Source organism: Zea mays, chromosome 7 (genome assembly GCF_902167145.1).
Source record: "Zea mays cultivar B73 chromosome 7, Zm-B73-REFERENCE-NAM-5.0, whole genome shotgun sequence".
Lineage (NCBI taxonomy): Eukaryota > Viridiplantae > Streptophyta > Magnoliopsida > Poales > Poaceae > Zea > Zea mays.
Genome location: NC_050102.1, coordinates 60,089,828 through 60,117,206, shown reverse-complemented (window position 1 = coordinate 60,117,206; position 27,379 = coordinate 60,089,828). Strand labels below are relative to the sequence as shown.

The following is a 27,379-nucleotide window of genomic DNA, read 5'->3' as shown; positions in this document are numbered from 1 at the left end:
CAAATCTGTCGCGCGGCGAAGCGCGCGACGCAACACGCTAATTAACAAATAATCACCACGAGCGCGGGCGAGCGAAGATACGGTCGGGCGAGGCCGGGACGGGGGAACGGGCGGGCGAGCTAGGGCCAGGGCGGTTGAACCGGCCATGGGGGCGGTTGAACCGGCCAGGGGCGGCCGAGGCCGGGCGGGCACGGGGCAGGGCGCGGGGGCGGCCGAGCCGGCCATGGCGGCCGAGCCGGGTGGCGGGGTCGCCACCGCGCGCGGGGGAGGGGCGGGGAGCGCCGCCGGGCGGGCAGGGGCGAGCGGGCGCCGCCGCGGGCGAGCAGGGGCGGGCGAGCGCCGCCGCGGGCCAGGGGAGGGCGCACGCCGCCACGCGGGGCCGGGCAGGGGGCGGGCGGGATCGCCGCCGCGGGGAGGGGCAGGGGGCGGGCGCCGCCGCGCCGGGGAGGGGTCGAGCTGGGGGGAAGGCTGGGGACGGGGAGCCGAGCGCCGCCGCGGGAGGGAGGCCGGGCGGGCGAGCCGGGGGCGGGCGCCGAGCGCCGCCGCGGGGAGGGCGAGCGGGCGGGCCGAGCGCCGCCGCCGGAGGGGCCGAGCGGGCGGGCAGGGGCGCCGCCGCGGGGAGGGGCCGAGCGGGCGGGCAGGATCGCCGCCGCAGGGAGGGGCCGAGCGGGCGGGCAGGGGCGCCACCGCGCCGGGCAGGGACGGGGTCGGGCGCGGGCAGGGGAAAGAGGGAGGGTGCGCGCGCGGGGGAGAAGAGGAGGGGGAGAGAGAGAGAGGAGAAGGGGAGGGGAGGGGAGCTCACCTCGGGGTCCAAAATCCGGTGATCGCCGTCTCCATATCCTAGGGCACCACGGGGGGAGAGAGGTGGAAGAGGGAGAGGAGAGGTTGTTGCGCGGGAGATCCAAATGAGAGAGAGAGAGAAGGGGGGGCGCATGGGGGGGTTTAGGCGCCAGGGGCGCGCAGGCCAGGGCGGGCCGGGCCGGCTGGGCTGGGCTAGACTAGGTTGGGCTGGGCCGGGCCACTTCGCGGATCGAAAACCCACAACAAGCGCGGACCACTAAACGGAATTAAATCGCGAACCGAAATCCGGAACGGAACGAGACGAACACTCAACATCAGACAAAGAAATGTGCTTCGGCATGATGCAACACCCATGACACTTAGGTTTTGGTCTATACATGACACGGACACCTGCCGCTATACGGGTTTGAAATTGGGAAGAAGGAGCAAACGGGGAAAGAGAAAAGAGAGTAACGCCCGAATTTGGTGAGAGAAAAGAAGAAAAAATTCTACCCCCAAATTCAGGGCGTTACAACTTCAGTTTTATTCAACCAAATTTGGTCAAACAAATTTTGCCTGATTCTAAATAATGTGAACTACTTAGGAAAAATACAAAACCCCCTTAGTATTGCAAAAGAATTTAAGGTTTGGATTTAAATATTGATTTGGCCAAAAAGCTAAATAATAGAAGGAAAAATAGTTACACTGTTAGACTGAGGTTAAGAAAAATTAGGGAAGTACTTGATCACTTCCTAACATGTACAAAAATAATAAACCCCTCTGTACACCAAGTTAAAGTAGGGTTTACCATTTAAATCATATTGAGCCAAAAGTTAGAGAAAATATTAAAAGTAATTTAAATAAAGAACCAGGGAGCACCCACATTTTTGTTAGTTTACTTATTTAGTATAGTTTGCTAGAAAAATTTATTATACCCTTGTTTAGTACAAAATAAATGGGATACCTTTTATTTTAGAAAAACAAGGAAAATTTTGAAAAACCCCTAGAAAAATAACCCCAAGGAGAAAACACCCCAAACCTTGGGATAACTAATGTTTTGTTATTAAGAACATAGGAAAAATATGAAATCTGTTGTTTGACATTTTTCAAATAACAAGATAGTAGTAAGTGCCTTTTTGACACAAAACTTTAGAAATCCACAACTAAATATCCAGTAGGCCTTTTCTGTGATTTTTAACACAGAGGCCTAATATCACCTAGGTATTTGGACAAAAATACAATTTGGTACAGAAACCTCAATTAAATCACAGCTATAGTGTAAAGTGCCCTTTTAAAACTTATCCTTGTTAATTTTGCACAAGTAGTATCTGAATTAGTATCCACCTCAAATTTGTAGGACAGATTACAGTGACAACTAGTAACCCGCTGTAATTTTTACAGAATTTTTGGAGAAAGTTGAATCACTGTTGTAGTTCAAACCCACGCTAGAATTTATATATAGAAAAAGAAAAGGGAAATTAATAATGGAGATTAATGTTACCCTAACCCAACCAGCAAAACCCCTTTTATTGCCCACTAAAATATCTAAGGGAAATACAATCCACTATGCTTATCCCTAACAAAACCCAAACCTAAATTGATAAGCATACACCACTAAGAGCCGCGTATGACCAAGAAACCCTAAGTTACTAAACTAACTTAGTTTTCTTTCACTTAGCATAATGTTTACTAAATCCTGCATAATCATGGCATACATATTCTTATTCATTGCATTCGATAGATTGCAACCTCGCTGACGGTGAGTACGTCCTCGTGCCGGAGCAAGGAGCTGCACAGGAGGTAGCCCCAGATCCAGCACCAGAGCCTGCCCCAGAGGATCTGCCTGCCCCAGCTTTGGAAGGCAAGCCCCGGTTTTATGCATAACCTGTTCTATATGATATTTTACTACACTTAATGTTTAGGAGTTGATTGAAACCCTAGTTGCATGAATTCAGGAATCCTTGTTGAGATGGATACTAGTATGCTAGGTCGAGTAGCTGCTTTGCTAATTAGGGATCTCGGTAGAAGTCGAGTGATTTTTCTAGCACTCGCGCGAGGTCAGGACATTAATTGTATCCACTTTTATATCATATTGATAATTGGTCTGTGGACACGGATCCATGGGGATGCGTGGTCTACGAGATAAAATGGGAATAAGGATTAACGTGCAGATACATGTGTCAAGTGTTTGAATGTACTAAACATATGCCGAGAAATATGGTAAATCGGTAAGCCTAGTACCTGATTGAACCTGCCCGCAGACATATCCCCTCACGCGACCTGAGACGTGGTCTCCCATTCCGGTTATGGTGGGTACAAGTGCGGTCACTGCAGACGGCAGTCGGGGTCAGTGAGGCATTGTACGCCAAGGCGGTGAGCCCTGATCTGTTGCTAGAGAATCGATGGGGACGGTTGATGTGTGTGGGGACAGAGTGCCTCGCCACGTCGTGTGTTTAGGTTCACCTTGCAAGGATAAAAACTTGATTCGAATCGTCTGCTTCTCGCAGCTAATGAGACTGCTTGATCCATTGTACTACATTGAGTAACAAGTGGAGATGTGATGATGTGGCAAAAGATGTTGATTGCTAAATTTGCTTGATACCATGAATGAGTAGATAGTATATATTTAGTCTTAAGAGAGTCACACAAAAACTTGACAAAGCTAAAACTTGATTTATAAACTCAGCTAGTGCTTTTGGCAACCAAACCCCTCAGCCAAATAGCTGCATGTCTAGAGGTAGAGGAGTAGACTCCTCACACCGGGTAAGTCTAGCTGAGTATTAGTATACTCAGCCTTGCTTGTGGCATAATTTTACAGGTTCTCTGGAGGACATGATTGCTGGAGTGACTTGGCCGTCCATCTTGCCACCGGGTTGGACTGTCGAGTGGGATCCTGCCTCGGCCGAGGAGGAGCATGAGGAGTGATGGAACAGGCTTCCCCATCTCTCTGTTTATTTATCGTTAGTTTTATTCCGCTACACTTCGAACAATGATGACTACTTTTGCTAAGACTCCGATGATCATGTAATAAGTCTAATACTCCTTAATGTATGGTTTTATGCTTTATTGTATTTGCTCTGTGACTCACCATCGAGTGAGATTGTGGTACTTGATCCTGTCAGTGGCCTCGTCGGACTAGATCCGAGGGATTGACGGGTTACTCCCATTTAAGTGTGGTCTAGCCTCTAAGGCGGGACTTAGGCACTTAAGTCCGAAGTGCAGCGGAATAAAACTAACGGTAATTAAACAGAGAGATGGGGAAGCATGTCCCATCACTCCTCATGCTCCTCCTCAGCCGAGGCGGGGTCCCACTCGATAGTCCAACCCGGTGGCAAGATGGACGGCCAAGTCACTCCAGCAACCATGTCCTCTAGAGAACTTGTAAAATTATGCCACAAGCAAGGCTGAGTATACTAATACTCAGCTAGACTTACCCGGTGTGAGGAGTCTACTCCTCTACCTCTAGACATGCAGTTGTTTGGCTGTGGGGTTTGGTTGCCAAAAGCACTAGCTGAGTTTCTAAGTCAAGTTTTAACTTTGCCAATTTAAGTGTGACTCTCTTAAGGCTAAATGTGTACTATCTACTCATACATAGTAGCAAACATTATTAGCAACCAACATCTTATATCAACTCATCATATTTCCACTTGTTACTCAATGCAGTACAATGGATCAAGCAGTCTCATTAGCTGTGAGAAGCAGACGATTCGAATCGAGTTTTCATCCTTGCAAGGTAAACCTAAACACACGACGTGGCGAGGCACTCCGTCCCCACACACATCAACCGTCCCCATCGATTCCCCATCAGCAGAGAGGGGCTCACCGCCTTGGTGTACAATGCCTCACTGACCCCGACCGCCGTCGTGCAGTGACCGCACTTGTACCCACCATAACAGGAATGGGAGACCACGTCTCAGGTCGCGTGAGGAGGGCAATCTGCTGCCAGGTTCAATCAGGTACTAGGCTTACCGATTTACCATATTTCTCGGCATGTGCTTAGTACGTTCAATCGCTTGACACAGGTATCCGCACGTTAATCCTTATTCCAATTTCACCTCGTAGACCATGCATCCCCATGGATCCGTGTCCACCAACCAACTATCAATATGATATGAAAAGTGGGTACAACCAATTCCTGATCTCGCGCGAGTGCTAGAAAAATCACTCGTCTTCTATCGAGATCCTCATTAAATAAAGCAACTACTCGACCTAGCATACTAGTATCCATCTCAAAAGGATTCCTGAGATCATGCAACTAGGGTTTCAAACAATTCCTACACCTAAGTGCACAATCAATCCTACAATCATTAAGTGAAGTAAAATAGCATAAATAACAGGTTATGCATAAACCGGGGCTTGCCTTCCAAAGCAGTGGCAGGCAGGTCCTTTGGTGCAGGCTCTGGTGCTGGATCTAGGGCTACCTCCTGAGCAGCTCCTTGCTCCGGCACGAGGACATACTCTCCGTCAGCAAGGTTACAGTCTATCGAATGCAATGAACATGTATGTCATGATTATGCAGGATTTAATAACATTATGCTAAAGAAGAAAACTGAGTTAAGGAGTAACTTAGGGTTCCTTGGCCATGCGGGGCTTTTAGTGGGTTATGCTTATCACTTTTAGGTTTAAGTTTTTATTGAGGATAAACATAGGGAATTGGTATTGCCTTTACATATTTCAGTGGACAAATTATAAAGAGTTTTTAGGATGACACTAATTTCCTATTATTCATTTTTCCCCTTTCTTTATTCTCTACTTATGGTTTCTAGTGTAGGTTTGAACTACGACAGTGGTTTATTATTTTCCAAAAATTCCATAAAAATTACAGTGGGTTGCCATTTGCTATTCTAGCCTGTTTTAAGAATTTGAGGCTTAAAATATAAAGGCTATGCTTTAGACAAAAATAACAAGAGTGGTGTAAAATGGGCCACTTTACACTACATCTCCTAATTAGGGGTGGGTTCTGTCCTAAAGGTTATTTTTGCTGGCATCTAATAGCAATAATAGGCTTCTGTGCTAAAAATCACAGAAATCTAAGGGATGGTCATTTAGTTATGATTTTCTAAAGTTAAATGTAAAAAAGGCACTTTCTACTACATTATTATTTGAAAAATGTCAAACAGCAGATTTCATATTTTTCCTAAGTTTTTATTAACAAAACATTAGTTATCCCAAGGGTTGGGGTGTTTTCACCTTGGGGTTATTTTTGTAGGGTTTTTCTAAGTTTTCCTTGTTTTATTAAAATAAAAGGTAGCCTATTTATTTTATACTAAACTAGGGTATGATAGATTTTTCCAGTGAACTATATTGAATAAGTACCCTAACAAAAATAGGGGTGCCCTCTGGTTCATTATTTAAATCACATTTTTCTATTTTTCTTAACCTTAAGCATATTGTAAAATAAGGGGTAAAAACTAACTTAATGGAGTGGACAGAGAGGTTTAGCATTTTTAATTAGGTCAGTAGGTTGACATAAACTTCTCCAAATTTTTCTAACCCTAGTCAAATAGTACAACTATTTTTCTTTCTATTATTGAGCTTTTGTCCAAAACTATAATTAAATCAGAACCTTAAAGTTTTCTATAGTACACAGGGGTTTTTATATTTTTCTTAAGTAGGTTACATTATTTAGAGTCTGATAAAATTGGTTTGACCAAATTTGGATGAACTAAACAGAAGTTATGGATTTTCAAAGTTTCTGTTCAAATTTAAAATCAGATTTAATAAGGTTTTCTGGAAAAGCAGTTTACACCGAGGTCCCTGGGTTAAAACTAAATCAACCCACTCAAATCTACCCCTGAGCCACTTTTCCCCTGAGTCGCTGACAGTTCAAAAAGCCCCCTGACTTTCTCTTCCTCTCACCCGCGGTCCCTCTCAGGTGTAAACAGTACCCGCAGAGAAGAAAGGGGTGGCGCGGCTTACCGGCGACGAGAGAAGTCCGGCGAGGGGTAGGGTTAGCTCGGGGAGGTTCTGACGGTCACAGCGATGTACGGCTCGCCGGCGGGGATGGCCGGAATCGCTCGGTCCTCGTGCGCAGGCAGGTGTTCTCGTCGGCGGCGGGTGTGCCGGCCAAACTACGGCGATCTGGTTCAATCCAAGGGCACGGTGAGCTTCACGGGGTGACGTAGAGGCTAACTGTGCATTGAATCGAAAAATGGCTCAGTGATTTACCCGGTCCACGCACTCCGGCGGGGTTTGAACTCCGGCGACCGTGGACTGGCCTCTCCGGCGAAGCAGGCTTCGATTCCTCGCTCGGGGAGCTTCACTGGGGCGTGCACACTCGCCTCAGAGGGTTGGACAGGGTTGGGAAGGGCTAGGCTGGCCGGTCTACGGCGGCAGTGGCTCGGGTGGCCGCGGACACATCGCGCACGGGCAAACGACGGCGAGTTTAGCTCCGGTGAGGTTTGAGCGTGCGCGGAAGAGTGTAGTCGATGCCTGAGTGGGCTTTATAGGCGCAGGCGCGGGCCAGGGCATCGGTTGGCCGTTGGCGCGACGCCGGGCGCGCGTGGGCGTGCTCTGGCGCACACAGAGCGCGTCGAACACGTGGAGCTTTCATTCTGCCCGTGTTCCACAGCTCACCCAAGTCGCAAACGTGCGAATCTTGGCAAAAATCCGGCGCGAGTCTTTTCCTGGCACCTAGGGTTGTCTCTCATCCGTGAGCTGCCATGGCAGATATGGCCTAGGTAGGGAGATCTTCGGTCGCCAAATCGGGTGCGTCACACTGCCCACCTCGCGACAAAAACCATGCCAAGGCATGTCAAACTTCAGGGTCTCAGGCTCAGCTTTTTCCAGTGGGTGCCCTAGGTGGTATGCCACATTTTTGGTATAGAACATAGGTGGATTTGGTGCCAGCTTCGAGGTGAACACAACTGATCTTTAGTGTAGGTGTAGTTTTTAACTTAGAGAGAATTAGAGAGCTCTAGCTCTCTCTCTACTTAGGGAATGGATTTGGGGTTTCTCCAGGGGCCTTTTTGCAATGTTTCCACCCTCTAATTGCTGGTTATAAGGTTACTTAAGGTTTGGTTAAAGGTTACTCATGTTTTGCACAATTGCTCACCCTCTCCCCCCCCTTATCCATGGTTTTGGGAGATAGGGTTCAAGAGAGGTCTAGGGTTTTCTCCCCCCTTGTCCAAAGTGATAGTTGCACTAAATTAGGGTAATGCCTTTGGTCATTCACATCTCTTGGTTAAAACCTAGTTTCCAAAGCCCTTATACTTTTGCTACTTAAGTTCTTCCACATGTGATCATAGTCCTAAGCACCAAGGTGTGCTCTAGCCATGGTAACACCTGAGGTGTTACAACTTGTCCACTGAGATGGTGGAAAAGGACTTACAGGTGGAGCAACTGTCAAATGAGATCCAAGAGCTTGAGGAACTAGTGGGAACGAGGGAGAACACCATCGAGGTTCTCGAGGATCAATTGATCAACACCCAGCAGCAGCTTGCAGAGGCTAACCAGCACCTGGATATGCACCACCAGGAGATCCAAGACATGGAGGCCAACGAGGATGTCGACATCGAGGGAGGAGAGGAGCCTGCCTCCAGTTTGGACACTGCTGGCTCAGGGAGACCACCTTCCCTCGAGTCGAGTGTTGCCTCGTTTGCTCACTAGGTCGCAAGGATAGAGTTAGAAGTCTGTGACGGTAGATCTCCTCGAAGCTAGCTTAGCTTTTGCACCTTTGGGGTACTAGGCTAGATAGAGTTGAGTCTTTTGGGCTATTGATGTAATCGCGATAAACTCTTTTGGAAGCATGGTTGGTGAATGCTGTCAATCTTAATTTAAGGGGAAAAGTTTGGACAATGTGGAACCTTTTATAGTTATGCAGAAATATATTGGGTTCACCCTTTTTGACTCTTTCACCATGATTGAACCTTAAACCTCAGAATTGTAATATTGAAAATATATATATGATTTTTCAGATGGCGGGAAGAGCGCGTCGTGGTCAAAATGAACGCGTTCCTCCACCACCGCCACCGCCTCCTACTCTGCAGGAGCTGATGGCTCAGCAGAATGAGATCTTGTGACAGCTAGCTCAGCGTCAGCCACCACCTCAGCACTATGGTGGTGGTGATCATCAGCGTCACCCCGCGGTCGCCACCTATCAGGAGTTCCTCAGTACCCAGCCACCATTGTTCACCAGGGCAGAGGACCCCCTTGATGCTGATATATGGTTGAGAGTAGTGGAATCCAAATTCCCGCTACTCCATGGAGTTTGTTCAGAGGTGACTAAGGTCAGGTTCGCCACCCAGCAGCTTCGCGGACCCGCGCGGACATGGTGGGACCATTTTCTTGCTATGCAGCCAGATGACCGAGAGGTGGAATGGAGAGAGTTCAAGGCAGCTTTCAGGGGGCACCATATACCAGCGGGCATTATGGACCGCAATCTCAACGAGTTTTTGGCACTCACTCAAGAGAAACGGACAGTGTTACAGTATGCTCAGGCCTTCAATGACCTGTGCCAGTATGCCGGATATCACGCAGACACGGACGAGAAGAAGAGGGACATGTTCAGGAGGGGGCTCAGCACTAAGCTCAGTGACCGTGTTAACACAGTCAGGGCCAATAGCTATAATGAGTTAGTCAACATGGCCATTTCTCAGGAGGACTGTATCACAGCTCGTCAGGCAGAAAAGAAGAGGAAGACCCCTGTGGCAGGACCCTCAGCTCAGCCACAGCGCTTCAGGATCGTGTCTGATACTCAGAACAGAGGACCACAGCAGCAACAAGGACGTTGGGTGATCCGCCCACAGCAGCAGCAGCAGGCACCCAACCGCACCCAGTTTCCAGTTCAGAGGAACAATCAGCCACAGCAGCAGCAGTACCGTCAGGCCAATGACAACAGGTGTTTCACTTGTGGTAACACCGAACATTATGCCAAGAATTGCCCTAGGAACCAGCAGAGGCAGGGGCAGAATGCCAACCAAAATCAAGGCAAGAGACAGAAGGTGCAAGTGAGGCAAGGCAGATTGAACTTCACCACCATGGCTGACATTCTAGAGGGAGCACCCGTCATGACTGGTATCTTTTCAGTTTTGAATTATCCTGCTATTATTCTTTTTGATTCTGGTGCATCACATAGTTTTATCAGTGCCAAATTTAGTGCCAAATGTCAGTTACCTTTCCATCATACCAATGGGGGTATTACAATTTCAACACCAGGAGGCAGGGTTGCCACCTACCAAATCAACAAGAATGTGCCTATAAAGTTTGGTAGTTTGATAATCAAAACCAACCTCCTCATTTTGGGTTTGGATAGTGTGGATATCATATTGGGAACTGACTGGTTAACCAAACATCAGGCCACGATGGATATTGCAGCTAGGGCCATTGAGGTGCACTCACCGACTTGTGGTGAAACCACATTATATTTGCCCGACCAGGGTTGTACCCGTTCTTGTGCCTTCGTTATGATAGAGTCCCTAGTGGAAAGGATCCCAGTGGTCTGTGACTACCTAGATGTTTTTCCGGATGAATTGCCAGGGATGCCACCTGATAGAGACATTGAGTTCGCAATTGAATTGCAACCCGGAAATGCTCCTACATCCAAGAGACCCTATAGGATGCCTCCAGCAGAATTGGCAGAATTGAAGAAGCAACTGCAAGAGTTGTTGGACAAGGGGTTCATTCGCCCAAGTACTTCACCTTGGGGATGCCCAGCCTTGTTTGTAAAGAAGAAGGATGAAAGTCTGAGAATGTGTGTCGATTACCGCCCTCTCAATGCGGTGACCATCAAGAACAAATACCCACTGCCCCGCATTAATGTTTTGTTTGATCAGTTGGTGGGAGCCAAAGTGTTCTCCAAGATAGACCTTCGCTCGGGCTACCATCAGATCAAGATCCGTGCCAGTGATATTCCGAAAACGGCTTTCTCCACCAGATATGGGCTCTACGAATTCTTGGTGATGTCTTTTGGGCTGACCAATGCCCCGGCTTATTTCATGTATCTGATGAACTCAGTATTCATGCCAGAGCTGGACAAATTTGTGGTGGTTTTCATTGATGATATTCTGATTTATTCCAAGAATGAAGCTGAGCACACTAAACATTTGCATACCGTACTTCAGAGACTGCGTGACCATCAGTTGTATGCCAAATTGTCTAAGTGTGAATTCTGGCTAAAGGAAATTAAATTCTTGGGTCACACAATTTCTCAGGATGGGATATCAGTTGATCCTGAGAAGGTACAAGAGGTAATGGATTGGAAACCTCCTACCACAGTGAGACAAGTTCGGAGTTTTCTGGGATTGGCAGGGTATTATCGACGATTCATTCCGGATTTCTCCAGAATTGCCAAACCAATGACTGAACTGTTGAAGAAGGGAGTCAAGTATAATTGGAGCCAGAAGTGTGAGGATGCATTTCATACACTAAGGCAGCACTTGACAACAGCCCTAGTGCTAGCTCAACCTGACAACACCAAGCCCTTTGAAGTATATTGCGATGCTTCTGGTACGGGATTGGGATGTGTCTTAATGCAAGATAGCAGAGTAATTGCTTATGCCTCCCGAGCACTCAGACCTCATGAGCAGAACTACCCCACACATGATCTGGAGTTAGCAGCTGTGGTTCATGTGACACCCCAGGTGTCAATTTCGCATTATGTCGGGAGATTAATCCTAATCTCAGATGCTCAGTAAAAATTTCTATTTCTCGATCGTGTCTATCTCTGTTTATCAGGCTTTCTCTTGGAAGTTCACCGAATTCAGAGTTAATCAATCGCGAGAAACAACCAATTTTGGAGCGTGTTAAAACTTTTAATTCTCGGAACTAATGCAGACTTGAAGATCATTCTCGAATTATAAATCTCATCTGAAGCTCTTTAAAATCAAACTCTCGATGACTGTTATCTGATCTGAGCCCGAATCCAGTTCCTCGAACTTCGATCGATGTTTGACTATTTTATCCGAGTCCGTACTCTCAAACATAATACTCAGTACGTCGCCCTCTAATTAATTCTTATCCGACTCGACTCATACCTCTGTGTTCGATCCCGATTTAAAAATCAGCATCGGCGATGAGTTTAAATGTCGCGATTGGTCTCTTTCAATCCTAAATCCGAAAGCCGATCATATTTCGAGGCGATTTATTTTCGAATCATGCGTAGGGAATTATTTTCGAGCGAAATCTAATTAGACTCTCGGCCGAATTAATTGCTCAATCGTCCGTTCGCCGAAATCTCTTTCGCTCTGTTCTGTGTACAGACAAATTCCGCGGGAACATTTTATTCCGGAAAATATTTGGCGCCTAGGCCCCGACGCCCTGCCTGCGTTCCTCCATGGCGCCCAGAATTTCTCGCAGAGGCCAGCGGCGCCCTTCTTCCTCCCCCTGGCAAGCGGCTGCAGCAGGGAGCTCGGCTCCTCCCCTCCCATGGCGCCCCTGCTGTTGCTCGCCTTGCTTGGATGAGGAGCAGCCGGGCCCTCCCTGCAGCGCCCTACTCGTTTTCCACCCAGTCGGCTCCCCTTCTTCCCCATGGAAGCTGAAGCCCCTCTCTGCTTCCTCATCTTCCTTGGCTGCCCAGCCCAACAATGGCGCCCAAATTTTTTTTTGTCATCTCCCATGGCCGACACCCACTGTTCCTTCTTTCCTGTTTCCCCATGGCAGCAACAGGAAACAACCCCATGGGTGACGTCCCTCCCTGCATCTCCCCCTGTTTTTCCCCCGCTCGATCCCTTCTATGGATGAAGTAGCGCAGCTGCAAGGTTCGCCTCGTCACACTCGTCGTCGGACTCCAATCGGGTGTACGCAGCCCCCATCCGGGACGCCGTCGAAAACCATGGTGAGAAACCCCCGCTGCCCTTGCTGCTATTATATTTTTATTTTTGGTCTCGGCGAAATTGTTTAAAGGTTGTGTGTGTCTAATCGCAGCTAGCCGTCAATCGCCATTCGTCGCGCACGCGCGTTCGATACAAGACCGGTCGGGTGAACCACGTGCTTGCATAACTCAAATCCGATCCCGCTCAGGTTGATTGATTTATAGTTTACCATACATATAATTTGGTTGATGTCATGCAGGGCACGTATATGTGTGGATGTGTGTAAAATGTTTTGGTTATGCGCATTGGTAGGATCGCATTTGCGAGTAGAGAACAAAAGAGGTTGTTGATGTGTGCGAATTGTAGTTTGTCTAATTACGTTTTGGTCGATGTGGTGTATATTGGTGTTTGACTATATGTGGGTATAAAATGTTTTTGGTTATATGTAGTGGCGGGGTCGCATTCACGTTTTGGTAAACAAATGTGTCGTATTTGTTTTATGTGATGAGTAAATTGGAAATACAAGTTATATGAGGATTGAATTAGTACACGTATGTGCGTGTGAACTGTGGTGTATTTTAGTAGTGGTGGCGTAAGATAATTGATTGAGGAAGTGCGGGTATATGCCGTAATATGGTTATACTCGCGACGAGGAAAGATGTATGTATTGTGTAACACGACGCTTAGATCGCTAATATATAGTCGTGCGAAGTATGCTCATAATGGTTGTGTGATTAAGGAGTGATGTAGTGGCAAGCGAGAAGTAAGTTTAATTTTTCAAACGATTAGTGGATAGTATCTATCGGTGTTGTCATGACTTTTGTTGTATGGCAATGTGATGCTTCGCTTTGTCAATCATCACATTCCATGCCCCTTTGGATAAATAAATGTCTTGTTGATCGGTTAGAGGTCTAATATGAGCGTTATCGCAGCCCAATAATTATTGGAGGTGAGTAGCGTTCATGAGTCAGTCCTGGTTAAAATTGAAGAATAATCCGATAACATATGCACCTAAGTGCTTTAGGTCCTTCAGTAGCAAGTAAGTCTTATGAAGTCTTATGCCAGACGTTAATGCCTCTATGTTAGACCTCCTAAAATATGGTGTTCTAAGTGACTTGTGTGTTGTCTTGTTTAAGTTGAAGAAAAGGTTAAGAAACGTTAATTAATCTGCTCCCACCCATGTTTTGAGTTGCAATGTCTAAATGGGTTGCTAAGTCTTATGCTGTGATTAGCCAACTAATGTTGAATAGGAGTCAAATTCGTTAAGTGATTGTTATATATGTGTTGTCTCGGATTGCGATAATAAAATGCAAGTCGACGTGTAGGATGTATAGCGGCCTAGGTTGTTGCTTTGGTTAACCAACTTGCTAGATGGCCTTGGTTAAACTCATAGTCACGATGATTTGCTTGTTGTAGTCTAAATGTATATGATTATGGTCGCGGGTAAAAATCTGTAGTGCTCATGTGGTGTCTAAACTAAAATACGGACTAGTGGGTGAAAAGCGCTTAGATATAAGTATATGCCGGATTTGATGATTGTGGTGAATGCGTTTGTTAACTGAATGTGGTAATTTTAGTGCACTAAATGATTTGGATAAAATTTGTAAGTCTACTTGTTAGTCCTCATTTAATTAATTCAACTCTAACAATTGTCAAAGCGTTAGAACAATTCGAGCATCTAGAACGCCGCAATTCTTGAATTATATAGAAGCTGAAATTAATTAGTTGCTGTTTTGGGCTGCACGTACTATTTTCGGTGTGCTGTATGTTTGATGAACTAAATTGTGTTTTCTCTAGATATGTGCTATAGAAAAGTTGTAGATAACATGATTATCTTGCTTGTACTAAAATTTGACAGCCATAAACCTGATCGTTTAGGAGTTGTGTTTTTCACAAGCCCAGCACCTGAATCAGTCGAATTTCTGAACAGATTTCAGAAATTGCAATGGTTGCTTAAGTTAATGTTGAAATCAGTGATTGGTGGTCACAAGAAAGTTGTAGACAACTCTATTATCTCACTTGTGTTAAAATTTGACAGCCATAGGTCTGACAGTTTAGGAGTTATGCTTTTTACAAATTCAGTAACTGAATCTGTCCAAATTCTGTACAGATTTCAGAAACTGCATTGTTTGCTCAATTTAGTGTTACAATCTGTTCATGGTCGTTATAAAAAAGTTGTAGGTGCTTTTCTGATCTTGCTTGTGCTAAAATTTCATAACTAAAGGCCTGACGGTTTAAGAGTTATGAAATTTACGAACCGGTTGCTGTGTTCTGCCCTCGGTCAGAACAGATTTCGAAAACTGTAATGTTTGATTTGATTAAAACTGGAATCACTTCTTTGTGATTATAAACTTGTGTAGTACTTTTGCTAAGATTTTCAAAAAGTCTTGGATCACTATTTTTGGTGGTCTGAAGATTAAGTTACATGTGTTTGAAGTGTGAAGACTGAATCTGTCCAGTTTTGGACAGCACGGCCTTCATAGTATATTTTAACCTTGATACATGCTAAACCAGCCAGGGATGTTTATAAATAATTTGTAGAACATTTAATTAGCTTTCCAGAAAGTCTAGGATCAATTTGTTTGGATGTCTGAATCTTCAGTTATGAATTTTTAAAATCACAAGTCTGAATCTGTCCAAATCTGGACAGAGCTGCTGTGATTGCACTTTTTGACCTTGCTAAGTGTTTAATCATGCTGTGATGAAAATACCAAAATTGTAGAGAACTTTCTAAGCTTTCCAGAAAGTCCTAGTTTGCTAGTTTTGGATTAATATTTGAAAAGTTATGATTAAAACAAGTAACGGTTGTATTGCTGTCCAAAAATCTGCAAGTGAGCAAATGAATGTTTAGTTCACCCTATTTGCTAAAAATGTTTGGTTGACACTTAAGTAATGTAGACTTGCCATGACTAAGCTTAATATTGACTAAGTGTCCTGTTTTATATGTTTCTTCTCTAGTTGATTGTGATATAGGAGTTCATAGACATGAATGCCTAGGTCCTATTTAAACTTACGTTGTATTGGTTGCTCTTGTACGGTCGATAGAAGAACAAATGAACGATCAAGGTGAGCGTAGTAAATGCGTGTACTTGTGATGTCGTGGTCATGCTGCGTAAATAAATAAAATGTTGTCATCTTTTTAATGGTGTTAATGTTGAACGCCGACGACGTGTAGATAACTAAAGCTAACATGTAGTTATCTATGGTGTCTTCCACTTTAATGTTTAGTTCGCCACTGTGTCTTGGTATATCTTGTGCTATTTTTGTGCTACTTTCATTATATTCATATATATGCATCTTGCACCTCATATAGGACCGAGAGATGATGATCGAGCCAGTGATGTGGTGCCAACCACAAGATGCCGTGGTGGACGACCTGAAGAATGGACTTAACTAGTGGATGCTCGCCAAGCGAGTACCCTCCCCCAGCAAACACTAAGTGTTAAATTAAAGGCAAGCCCCGGTTTTATGCATAACCTGTTCTATATGATATTTTACTACACTTAATGTTTGTAGGCTTGTATTGTGCACTTAAGTGTAGGAGTTGATTTAAACCCTAGTTGCATGATCTCAGGAACCCTATTGAGATGAATACTAGTATGCTAGGTCGAGTAGCTGCTTTATTAATTAGGATCTCGGTAGAAGTCGAGTGATTTTTCTAGCACTCGCGCGAGGTCAGGAATTGGTTGTATCCACTTTGATAACAGAATGGTGATGGTTTGTGGACACGGGTCCATGGGGACGCGTGGTCTACGAGATGAAAATTGGAATAAGGATTAACGTGCGGATACCTGTGTCAAGCGTTTGAACGTACTAAACACATGCCGAGAAATATGGTAAATCGGTAAGCCTAGTACCTGAGTGAACCTGCCCGCAGACTTTACCCCTCACGCGACCTGAGACGTGGTCTCCCATTCCGGTTATGGTGGGTACAAGTGCGGTCACTGCACGACGGCAGTCGGGGTCAGTGAGGCATTGTACGCCAAGGCGGTGAGCCCTGATCTGTTGCCAGGGAATCGATGGGGACGGTTGATGTGTGTGGGGACGGAGTGCCCCTACATGTCGTGTGTTTAGGTTTACCTTGCAAGGATAAAAACTCGATTTGAATCGTCTGCTTCTCGCAGCTAATGAGACTGCTTGATCCATTGTACTGCATTGAGTAACAAGTGGAAATGTGATGAGTTGACAAAAGATGTTGATTGATAAAATGTTTGATACCATGTATGAATAGCTAGGTACACATCTAGTAAAAAGGATCATACTAAAACTTGAAAAGCTAAAACTTGATTTTAGACTCAGCTAGTGCTTTTGGCAAACCAAACCCCTCAGCCAAACAGCTGCATGTCTAGAGGTAGAGGAGTAGACTCCTCACACCGGGTAAGTCTAGCTGAGTATTAGTATACTCAGCCTTGCTTGTGGCATAATTTTTGCAGGTACCCTTAGGATGATTGGTTGATGGTGTGACTTGGCCTTCATCCCTGCCACCGGGATAGACGGTCGAGAGGGTTATTGCTTCCGCAGGAGAGGACCAGGAGTAGTAGCGTGGCCAGGCTTCGCCATGTTACTCGGTTTTCTCCGTTAGTTATTTCCGCTGCATTAAAATTTATGATTATTTTTTTTGAAACTCCGATAATGTAATCACTAATGATACTTATTAAATTTGTGGTATTATGTTTTATTGTATTTCTCTGTGCCTCACCTTCGTGTGAGCTAGTGGTATTCGATCCTGGATTAGTGGCTTTATCGGACTAGATCCGAGGGACTGACGGGTTATTCCTGTTTAAGTGTGTTGTTGCCCTTAAGGGTGCGACTTGGGCACTTAAGCTGGAATAATTCGGGCGGTTCCGCCACAACTGGTATCGGAGCGAATACCATCACAGAGAAGTCAATAAGTCATGATTACCAACGTTTTCTAAAGTAAAACTTGCTAGAAACCAAAGTTGGATAGATCGTCAGGACGATAAGGATAGACCTAGGACGTGAAGCCTTAGGAAATAGATGGGTAGCTAGGTGGCTATTTATATAGGCCATAAAGGCTACTACTACTATTAATAAGGATGCTGTAGAAGCACCCGAAAAATTAGTTAGGTCTGAGAAGACGACTAGAATGAGCATGCATCATGATTGTCGCATCATTGTCTCTTGTGCACCAACATGCTTCTCTCACCTTTATTCTAATAATAAGAACTTGTGAATAATGTAATATACTGCTATGTTAGGAACTATAAGAAATGCCTTCCTCGTGTCAGATTGATAAGTCTTGTTAGGTCGTGCTATGTGTTTCTCTTGTCTTGCTAGCTAGGTGGTATTGTAATTGTTCAACCCTCTTTGCCAAAAAAAATGTTGTCTGTCCTGCTCATAAAAAGACCCCCCACTTTAAACAACCCAGTGGTTAGCAAGTGAAACCCTTAAAAAATCAAATCACATGCTTGTGTTGGTATTTTCTGACCCTTGAGTGTTTTACCCTTGAATTTACACTTGCACAGCTTATAGACCACCACAACTTGACCGCTAGACCAACCCAAGTCTCCTTGTGCACTTGTTATGTCAAAAAAATTGTTGTTTGGTGTCTAGTTGCGCAAACCCTATCAAGGCCATGTTCTTTCCATAGATCCTGTCCCGAAACTTCATAACATTTCTATTGATCATCCTAGCCGATCCTGTTTGCCTACCTCTCTTTTCACCTGGATCTAGTACTCTCTTTCCTTGTGAATCATGTTGTGGCTTTATCATCCAAATCTCTAGACCCTTCATCAATTTTGCCCCATTATCTGGGTATCTGCTATAACCCGTTCTCAAGTATTGGATGTCGATCTGCCTAAATCTCTCATTTCTGATCCTTCTCATACTCTTTCTCTAAGGATCATGACGTCGATTTATCAACTTATCTCTAAACGGCATCTCCATGTGAATTATGGATGTTGCTATTATCTTTGGATCTCTCATGTCTCTAAAAGCTTACCAATCTCGATCTCATGGTTGGTTCCTCCTCATATCAAATATCGTATAAATCTCTGACTTGATAATCTCCGTGTTGATCATAAAATAGTTCTTGGAGTTGAAGAAATTCTCAAGTGATGTTCTTTTGCCGATAATCTCTGCTTCAACTTTAGTCACGTTTTCTGAGCCATATTCTCATGGGCTCCATCTAATTATGCCAAGTGAATTTTTCATTGGTTACGTTTGGTAATGGTGTCATGACTAAACGACTGATGGTGCCGCGACGAAACCGAGAGCCTACTATGGTGCACACATGGTTGAGCTACTCGGCACGCGCTGGTATCGCGGTTAATAGTCGTGGTCCATTACGAGACTATACTGAGGTGCTATCTTTCGTGGGTATTCTCTCAAAGTGATCGCTACATTTTGTCTCAATATGTCGCGATATTCCATCCAAATCTATCCTCAGTATCATGTCAGATCCCATCTCATGAATTTGCATCTATCTCCAGCCTGGGAGTTACATGCTTCTCCACCCTTGAAGATCCTCATTCGAATCTCGGGACGAGATTCTGTTTAAGGGGGGAAGGCTGTGACACCCCAGGTGTCAATTTCGCATTATGTCGGGAGATTAATCCTAATCTCAGATGCTCAGTAAAAATTTCTATTTCTCGATCGTGTCTATCTCTGTTTATCAGGCTTTCTCTTGGAAGTTCACCGAATTCAGAGTTAATCAATCGCGAGAAACAACCAATTTTGGAGCGTGTTAAAACTTTTAATTCTCGGAACTAATGCAGACTCGAAGATCATTCTCAAATTATAAATCTCATCTGAAGCTCTTTAAAATCAAACTCTCGATGACTGTTATCTGATCTGATCCCGAATCCAGTTCCTCGAACTTCGATCGATGTTTGACTATTTTATCCGAGTCCGTACTCTCAAACATAATACTCAGTACGTCGCCCTCTAATTAATTCTTATCCGACTCGACTCATAACTCTGTGTTCGATCCCGATTTAAAAATCAGCATCGGCGATGAGTTTAAATGTCGCGATTGGTCTCTTTCAATCCTAAATCCGAAAGCTGGTCATATTTCGAGGCGATTTATTTTCGAATCATGCGTAGGGAATTATTTTTGAGCGAAATCTAATTAGACTCTCGGCCGAATTAATTGCTCAATCGTCCGTTCGCCGAAATCTCTTTCGCTCTGTTCTGTGTACAGACAAATTCCGCGGGAACATTTTATTCCGGAAAATATTTGGCGCAGCCCGTTTGGCGTTTTGGGCCAGCCCAACCCAGCCCATTTGGCCCACTAAAAACCCTAGCCCTCACATGGCTATAAATAGAAGTGCCTCCCCTTGCCAATTTGGAAAATTGCATCTACCCTCCTAGCCGCCACAACATTTCTCCCTCTCCTTCTTCCAGCCAACGCACGCATCCTCCCTGCCTTCTTCCTCCCTGGCTCCCACGGCAGCAAGCAGCAAGCAGGGAGCAAGGCTTGCAGCCATGGCGTCCCTCTCCTCCAGCCGCTCCCCTGGATGGCGCCCAAGCCCTTCTTCCACCTCTGGCCGGATCTCTGCCCAGCGCCACTTCTTTCTCTCCATGGCCGGCGCACAGGAAGCCAGCAGCCATGGACGCCCAGGCCCCAACGCCCTGCCTGCGTTCCTCCATGGCGCCCAGAATTTCTCGCAGAGGCCAGCGGCGCCCTTCTTCCTCCCCCTGGCAAGCGGCTGCAGCAGGGAGCTCGGCTCCTCCCCTCCCATGGCGCCCCTGCTGTTGCTCGCCTTGCTTGGATGAGGAGCAGCCGGGCCCTCCCTGCAGCGCCCTACTCGTTTTCCACCCAGCCGGCTCCCCTTCTTCCCCATGGAAGCTGAAGCCCCTCTCTGCTTCCTCATCTTCCTTGGCTGCCAAGCCCAACAATGGCGCCCAAATTTTTTTTGTCATCTCCCATGGCCGACACCCACTGTTCCTCCTTTCCTGTTTCCCCATGGCAGCAACAGGAAACAACCCCATGGGTGACGCCCCTCCCTGCATCTCCCCCTGTTTTTCCCCCGCTCGATCCCTTCTATGGATGAAGTAGCGCAGCTGCGAGGTTCGCCTCGTCACACTCGTCGTCGGACTCCAATCGGGTCTACGCAGCCCCCATCCGCGACGCCGTCGAAAACCATGGTGAGAAACCCCTGCTGCCCTTGCTGCTATTATATTTTTATTTTTGGTCTTGGTGAAATTGTTTAAAGGTTGTGTGTGTCTAATCGCAGCTAGCCGTCAATCGCCATTCGTCGCGCACGCGCGTTCGATACAAGACCGGTCGGGTGAACCACGTGCTTGCATAACTCAAATCCGATCCCGCTCAGGTTTATTGATTTATAGTTTACCATACATATAATTTGGTTGATGTCATGCAGGGCACGTATATGTGTGGATGTGTGTAAAATGTTTTGGTTATGCGCATCGGTAGGATCGCATTTGCGAGTAGAGAACAAAAGAGGTTGTTGATGTGTGCGAATTGTAGTTTGTCTAATTACGTTTTGGTCGATGTGGTGTATATTGGTGTTTGACTATATGTGGGTATAAAATGTTTTTGGTTATATGCAGTGGCGGGGTCGCATTCACGTTTTGGTAAACAAATGTGTCGTATTTGTTTTATGTGATGAGTAAATTGGAAATACAAGTTATATGAGGATTGAATTAGTACACGTATGTGCGTGTGAACTATGGTGTATTTTAGTAGTGGTGGCGTAAGATAATTTATTGAGGAAGTGCGGGTATATGCCGTAATATGGTTATACTCGCGACGAGGAAAGATGTATGTATTGTGTAACACGACGCTTAGATCGCTAATATATAGTCGTGCGAAGTATGCTCATAATGGTTGTGTGATTAAGGAGTGATGTAGTGGCAAGCGAGAAGTAAGTTTAATTTTTCAAACGATTAGTGGATAGTATCTATCGGTGTTGTCATGACTTTTGTTGTATGGCAATGTGATGCTTCGCTTTGTCAATCATCACATTCCATGCCCCTTTGGATAAATAAATGTCTTGTTGATCGGTTAGAGGTCTAATATGAGTGTTATCGCAGCCCAATAATTATTGGAGGTGAGTAGCGTTCATGAGTCAGTCCTGGTTAAAATTGAAGAATAATCCGATAACATATGCACCTAAGTGCTTTAGGTCCTTCAGTAGCAAGTAAGTCTTATGAAGTCTTATGCCAGACGTTAATGTCTCTATGTTAGACCTCCTAAAATATGGTGTTCTAAGTGACTTGTGTGTTGTCTTGTTTAAGTTGAAGAAAAGGTTAAGAAACGTTAATTAATCTGCTCCCACCCATGTTTTGAGTTGCAATGTCTAAATGGGTTGCTAAGTCTTATGCTGTGATTAGCCAACTAATATTGAATAGGAGTCAAATTCGTTAAGTGATTGTTATATATGTGTTGTCTCGGATTGCGATAATAAAATGCAAGCCGACGTGTAGGATGTATAGCGGCCTAGGTTGTTGCTTTGGTTAACCAACTTGCTAGATGGCCTTGGTTAAACTCATAGTCACGATGATTTGCTTGTTGTAGTCTAAATGTGTATGATTATGGTCGCGGGTAAAAATCTGTAGTGCTCATGTGGTGTCTAAACTAAAATACGGACTAGTGGGTGAAAAGCGCTTAGATATAAGTATATGCCGGATTTGATGATTGTGGTGAATGTGTTTGTTAACTGAATGTGGTAATTTTAGTGCACTAAATGATTTGGATAAAATTTGTAAGTCTACTTGTTAGTCCTCATTTAATTAATTCAACTCTAACAATTGTCAAAGCGTTAGAACAATTCGAGCATCTAGAACGCCGCAATTCTTGAATTATATAGAAGCTGAAATTAATTAGTTGCTGTTTTGGGCTGCACGTACTATTTTCGGTGTGCTGTATGTTTGATGAACTAAATTGTGTTTTCTCTAGATATGTGCTATAGAAAAGTTGTAGATAACATGATTATCTTGCTTGTACTAAAATTTGACAGCCATAAACCTGATCGTTTAGGAGTTGTGTTTTTCACAAGCCCAGCACCTGAATCTGTCGAATTTCTGAACAGATTTCAGAAATTGCAATGGTTGCTTAAGTTAATGTTGAAATCAGTGATTGGTGGTCACAAGAAAGTTGTAGACAACTCTATTATCTCACTTGTGTTAAAATTTGACAGCCATAGGTCTGACAGTTTAGGAGTTATGCTTTTTACAAATTCAGTAACTGAATCTGTCCAAATTCTGTACAGATTTCAGAAACTGCATTGTTTGCTCAATTTAGTATTACAATCTGTTCATGGTCGTTATAAAAAAGTTGTAGGTGCTTTTCTGATCTTGCTTGTGCTAAAATTTCATAACTAAAGGCCTGACGGTTTAAGAGTTATGAAATTTACGAACTGGTTGCTGTGTTCTGCCCTCGGTCAGAACAGATTTCGAAAACTGTAATGTTTGATTTGATTAAAACTGGAATCACTTCTTTGTGATTATAAACTTGTGTAGTACTTTTGCTAAGATTTTCAAAAAGTCTTGGATTACTATTTTTGGTGGTCTGAAGATTAAGTTACATGTGTTTGAAGTGTGAAGACTGAATCTGTCCAGTTTTGGACAGCACAGCCTTCATAGTATATTTTAACCTTGATACATGCTAAACCAGCCAGGGATGTTTATAAATAATTTGTGAACATTTAATTAGCTTTCCAGAAAGTCTAGGATCAATTTGTTTGGATGTCTGAATCTTTAGTTATGAATTTTTAAAATCACAAGTCTGAATCTGTCCAAATCTGGACAGAGCTGCTGTGATTGCACTTTTTGACCTTGCTAAGTGTTTAATCATGCTGTGATGAAAATACCAAAATTATAGAGCACTTTCTAAGCTTTCCAGAAAGTCCTAGTTTGCTTGTTTTAGATTAATATTTGAAAAGTTATGATTAAAACAAGTAACGGCTGTATTGCTGTCCAAAAATCTGCAAGTGAGCAAATGAATGTTTAGTTCACCCTATTTGCTAAAAATGTTTGGTTGACACTTAAGTAATGTAGACTTGCCATGACTAAGATTAATATTGACTAAGTGTCCTGTTTTATATGTTTCTTCTCTAGTTGATTGTGATATAGGAGTTCATAGACATGAATGCCTAGGTCCTATTTAAACTTACATTGTATTGGTTGCTCTTGTACGGTCGATAGAAGAACAAATGAACGATCAAGGTGAGCGTAGTAAATGCGTGTACTTGTGATGTCGTGGTCATGCTGCGTAAATAAATAAAATATTGTCATCTTTTTAATGGTGTTAATGTTGAACGCCGACGACGTGTAGATAACTAAAGCTAACATGTAGTTATCTATGGTGTCTTGCACTTTAATGTTTAGTTCGCCACTATGTCTTGGTATATCTTGTGCTATTTTTGTGCTACTTTCATTATATTCATACATATGCATCTTGCACCTCATATAGGACCGAGAGATGATGATCGAGCCAGTGATGTGGTGCCAACCACAAGATGCCGTGTTGGACGACCTGAAGAATGGACTTAACTAGTGGATGCTCGCCAAGCGAGTACCCTCCCCCAGCAAACACTATCTAAGTGTTAAATTAAAGGCAAGCCCTGGTTTTATGCATAACCTGTTCTATATGATATTTTACTACACTTAATGTTTGTAGGCTTGTATTGTGCACTTAAGTGTAGGAGTTGATTTAAACCCTAGTTGCATGATCTCAGAAACCCTATTGAGATGAATACTAGTATGCTAGGTCGAGTAGCTGTTTTATTAATTAGGATCTCGGTAGAAGTCGAGTGATTTTTCTAGCACTCGCGCGAGGTCAGGAATTGGTTGTATCCACTTTGATAACAGAATGGTGATGGTTTGTGGACACGGGTCCATGGGGACGCGTGGTCTACGAGATGAAAATTGGAATAAGGATTAACGTGCGGATACATGTGTCAAGCGTTTGAACGTACTAAACAAATGCCGAGAAATATGGTAAATCGGTAAGCCTAGTACCTGAGTGAACCTGCCCGCAGACTTTACCCCTCACGCGACCTGAGACGTGGTCTCCCATTCCGGTTATGGTGGGTACAAGTGCGGTCACTGCACGACGGCAGTCGGGGTCAGTGAGGCATTGTACGCCAAGGCGGTGAGCCCTGATCTGTTGCTAGGGAATCGATGGGGATGGTTGATGTGTGTGGGGACGGAGTGCCCCTACATGTCGTGTGTTTAGGTTTACCTTGCAAGGATAAAAACTTGATTCGAATCGTCTGCTTTCTCGCAGCTAATGAGACTGCTTGATCCATTGTACTGCATTGAGTAACAAGTGGAAATGTGATGAGTTGACAAAAGATGTTGATTGATAAAATGTTTGATACCATGTATGAATAGCTAGGTACACATCTAGTAAAAAGGATCATACTAAAACTTGAAAAGCTAAAACTTGATTTTAGACTCAGCTAGTGCTTTTGGCAAACCAAACCCCTCAGCCAAACAGCTGCATGTCTAGAGGTAAAGGAGTAGACTCCTCACACCGGGTAAGTCTAGCTGAGTATTAGTATACTCAGCCTTGCTTGTGGCATAATTTTTGCAGGTACCCTTAGGATGATTGGTTGATGGTGTGACTTGGCCTTCATCCCTGCCACCGGGATAGACGGTCGAGAGGGTTATTGCTTCCGCAGGAGAGGACCAGGAGTAGTAGCGTGGCCAGGCTTCGCCATGTTACTCGGTTTTCTCCGTTAGTTATTTCCGCTGCATTAAAATTTATGATTATTTTTTTTGAAACTCCGATAATGTAATCACTAATGATACTTATTAAATTTGTGGTATTATGTTTTATTGTATTTCTCTGTGCCTCACCTTCGTGTGAGCTAGTGGTATTCGATCCTGGATTAGTGGCTTTATCGGACTAGATCCGAGGGACTGACGGGTTATTCCTGTTTAAGTGTGTTGCTGCCCTTAAGGGTGCGACTTGGGCACTTAAGCTGGAATAATTCGGGCGGTTCCGCCACAGTTCATGCTCTCAAGATATGGAGACATTACTTGATGGGAGCTCACTGTAACATTTACACTGATCATAAGAGTCTCAAATACATTTTCACTCAGACAGATCTAAATATGAGGCAGAGAAGATGGTTAGAGCTAATCAAGGACTATGATTTGGAGGTGCATTACCATCCTGGCAAAGCCAATGTTGTGGCGGATGCCTTGAGCAGAAAGGCCCAGTGCAATTGTATGAGCATGGATGCAAGAGTCACCACCCTGTGTGATGAGTTGTGCAAACTGAACCTGGAAGTTGTTTCTTCAGGTGCTTTAAATTATATCTCGGTGGAGCCCACATTACAAGAGCAAATAGTCAGGGCACAGATTGAAGACAAGGGTGTTCAGGTAATTAAGGAAATGATCAAGCAAAGAGCAGAAAAATACAAATGCTTCTGGCAGGACAGCAAAGGAACCCTATGGTTTGGAGATCGATTGGTTGTTCCCAAGGACCCTGAGCTCAGAAAGAAGATATTGGATGAGGCTCACCTTTCAAAATTCTCCATGCACCCGGGCAGCAATAAGATGTATCATGATCTCAGATCCTTATACTGGTGGACCAGAATGAAGAGGGAAATTGCCAAGTATATATCCGAATGTGACACCTGCCAGAGAATCAAGGCCAGTCATTTGAAGGTAGCAGGCCCTTTGCAACCCCTTCCCATACCATCTTGGAAATGGGAGGACATTTGCATGGATTTCATCGTGGGATTGCCCAATACCTCCCGGCACCATGATTCTATTTGGGTTATTGTGGATAGGTTGACCAAGACCACTCATTTCTTGCCAGTGCATACCACCCACAAGACAGAGAAATATGCAGAGATCTATGTTGATCAAATAGTGTGTTTGCATGGTATTCCAAAGACCATTGTATCTGACAGAGGAGCACTATTTGTGGCACGCTTTTGGGAGCAGCTACAAGAATCACTTGGGACCCATGCAATAAGGAGCTCCGCATATCATCCGCAGACAGATGGCCAAACAGAAAGAGTAAATCAAATCCTCGAAGACATGTTGCGAGCCTGTGTGCTACACTATGGTAAAAATTGGGACAAGTGCCTTTCTTTAGCAGAATTCTCCTATAATAACAACTACCAGTCCAGTCTAAAAATGGCACCTTTTGAAGCCTTGTATGGGAGAAGGTGTAGGACACCGCTCAATTGGTCTCAAGCAGGAGAGAGGGAAATATTTGGACCAGACTTGGTACTTGAAGCAGAGGAAAAGGTCAGAGTCATTAAGAAGAACCTAGAAGCTGCTCAGGCCAGGCAGAAGAGCTATCATGATAAGAGGCGGAAGCCTCTACAGTTTGAAGTGGGAGATCATGTTTATCTTAAGGTGTCACCCACCAAGGGTGTCCAGAGATTTGGAATCAAGGGCAAGTTAGCTCCTCGCTACATTGGGCCCTATGAGATCAAAGCAAATTGTGGACCCGTAGCCTATCAATTGGAGTTGCCACCCTGCATGTCAACAGTTCACAATGTGTTCCATGTATCTCAGCTACGGAGATGTGTCCGCTTACCCACTGAAGTTTTGCCTGAACCAGAAATTGAGTTAGAACCAGACTTGTCATATCAGGAACACCCCATCAAAGTGCTGGATCAAAAGAAGAGATCAACGCGGGCACGGTCGATCAGAATGTATAAGGTTCAGTGGAGTCACCATTCAGTAGAAGAAGCTACATGGGAGACTAAGGATTTTCTACGCTCCCGCTTCCCCGACTTTCTGCCCAAGGGAGTCGGTACGTCACCCAAAACCCCACCCCACCTGCCCTTTGAATCTAAATATAAGAAAAACTTAGATGTTAAAGGTAGTGTAAGCTTTAGAAATGACTTAAAAAGGACTTCCTTCTGAAGTCGCAAAGAGAATGACATTCGAAG

The 27,379-nt window shown here is 44.5% G+C and overlaps 1 long non-coding RNA gene across 1 annotated transcript; it reads left to right on the top strand.

Moving 5' to 3' along the window:
* The first annotated feature begins 19,924 nt into the window (after positions 1 to 19,924).
* Positions 19,925 to 20,271, top strand: LOC103632402 (uncharacterized). Its single transcript, XR_555890.2, has one exon. It is a non-coding gene; the product is annotated as an uncharacterized lncRNA (long non-coding RNA).
* Positions 20,272 to 27,379: the final 7,108 nt, after the last annotated feature.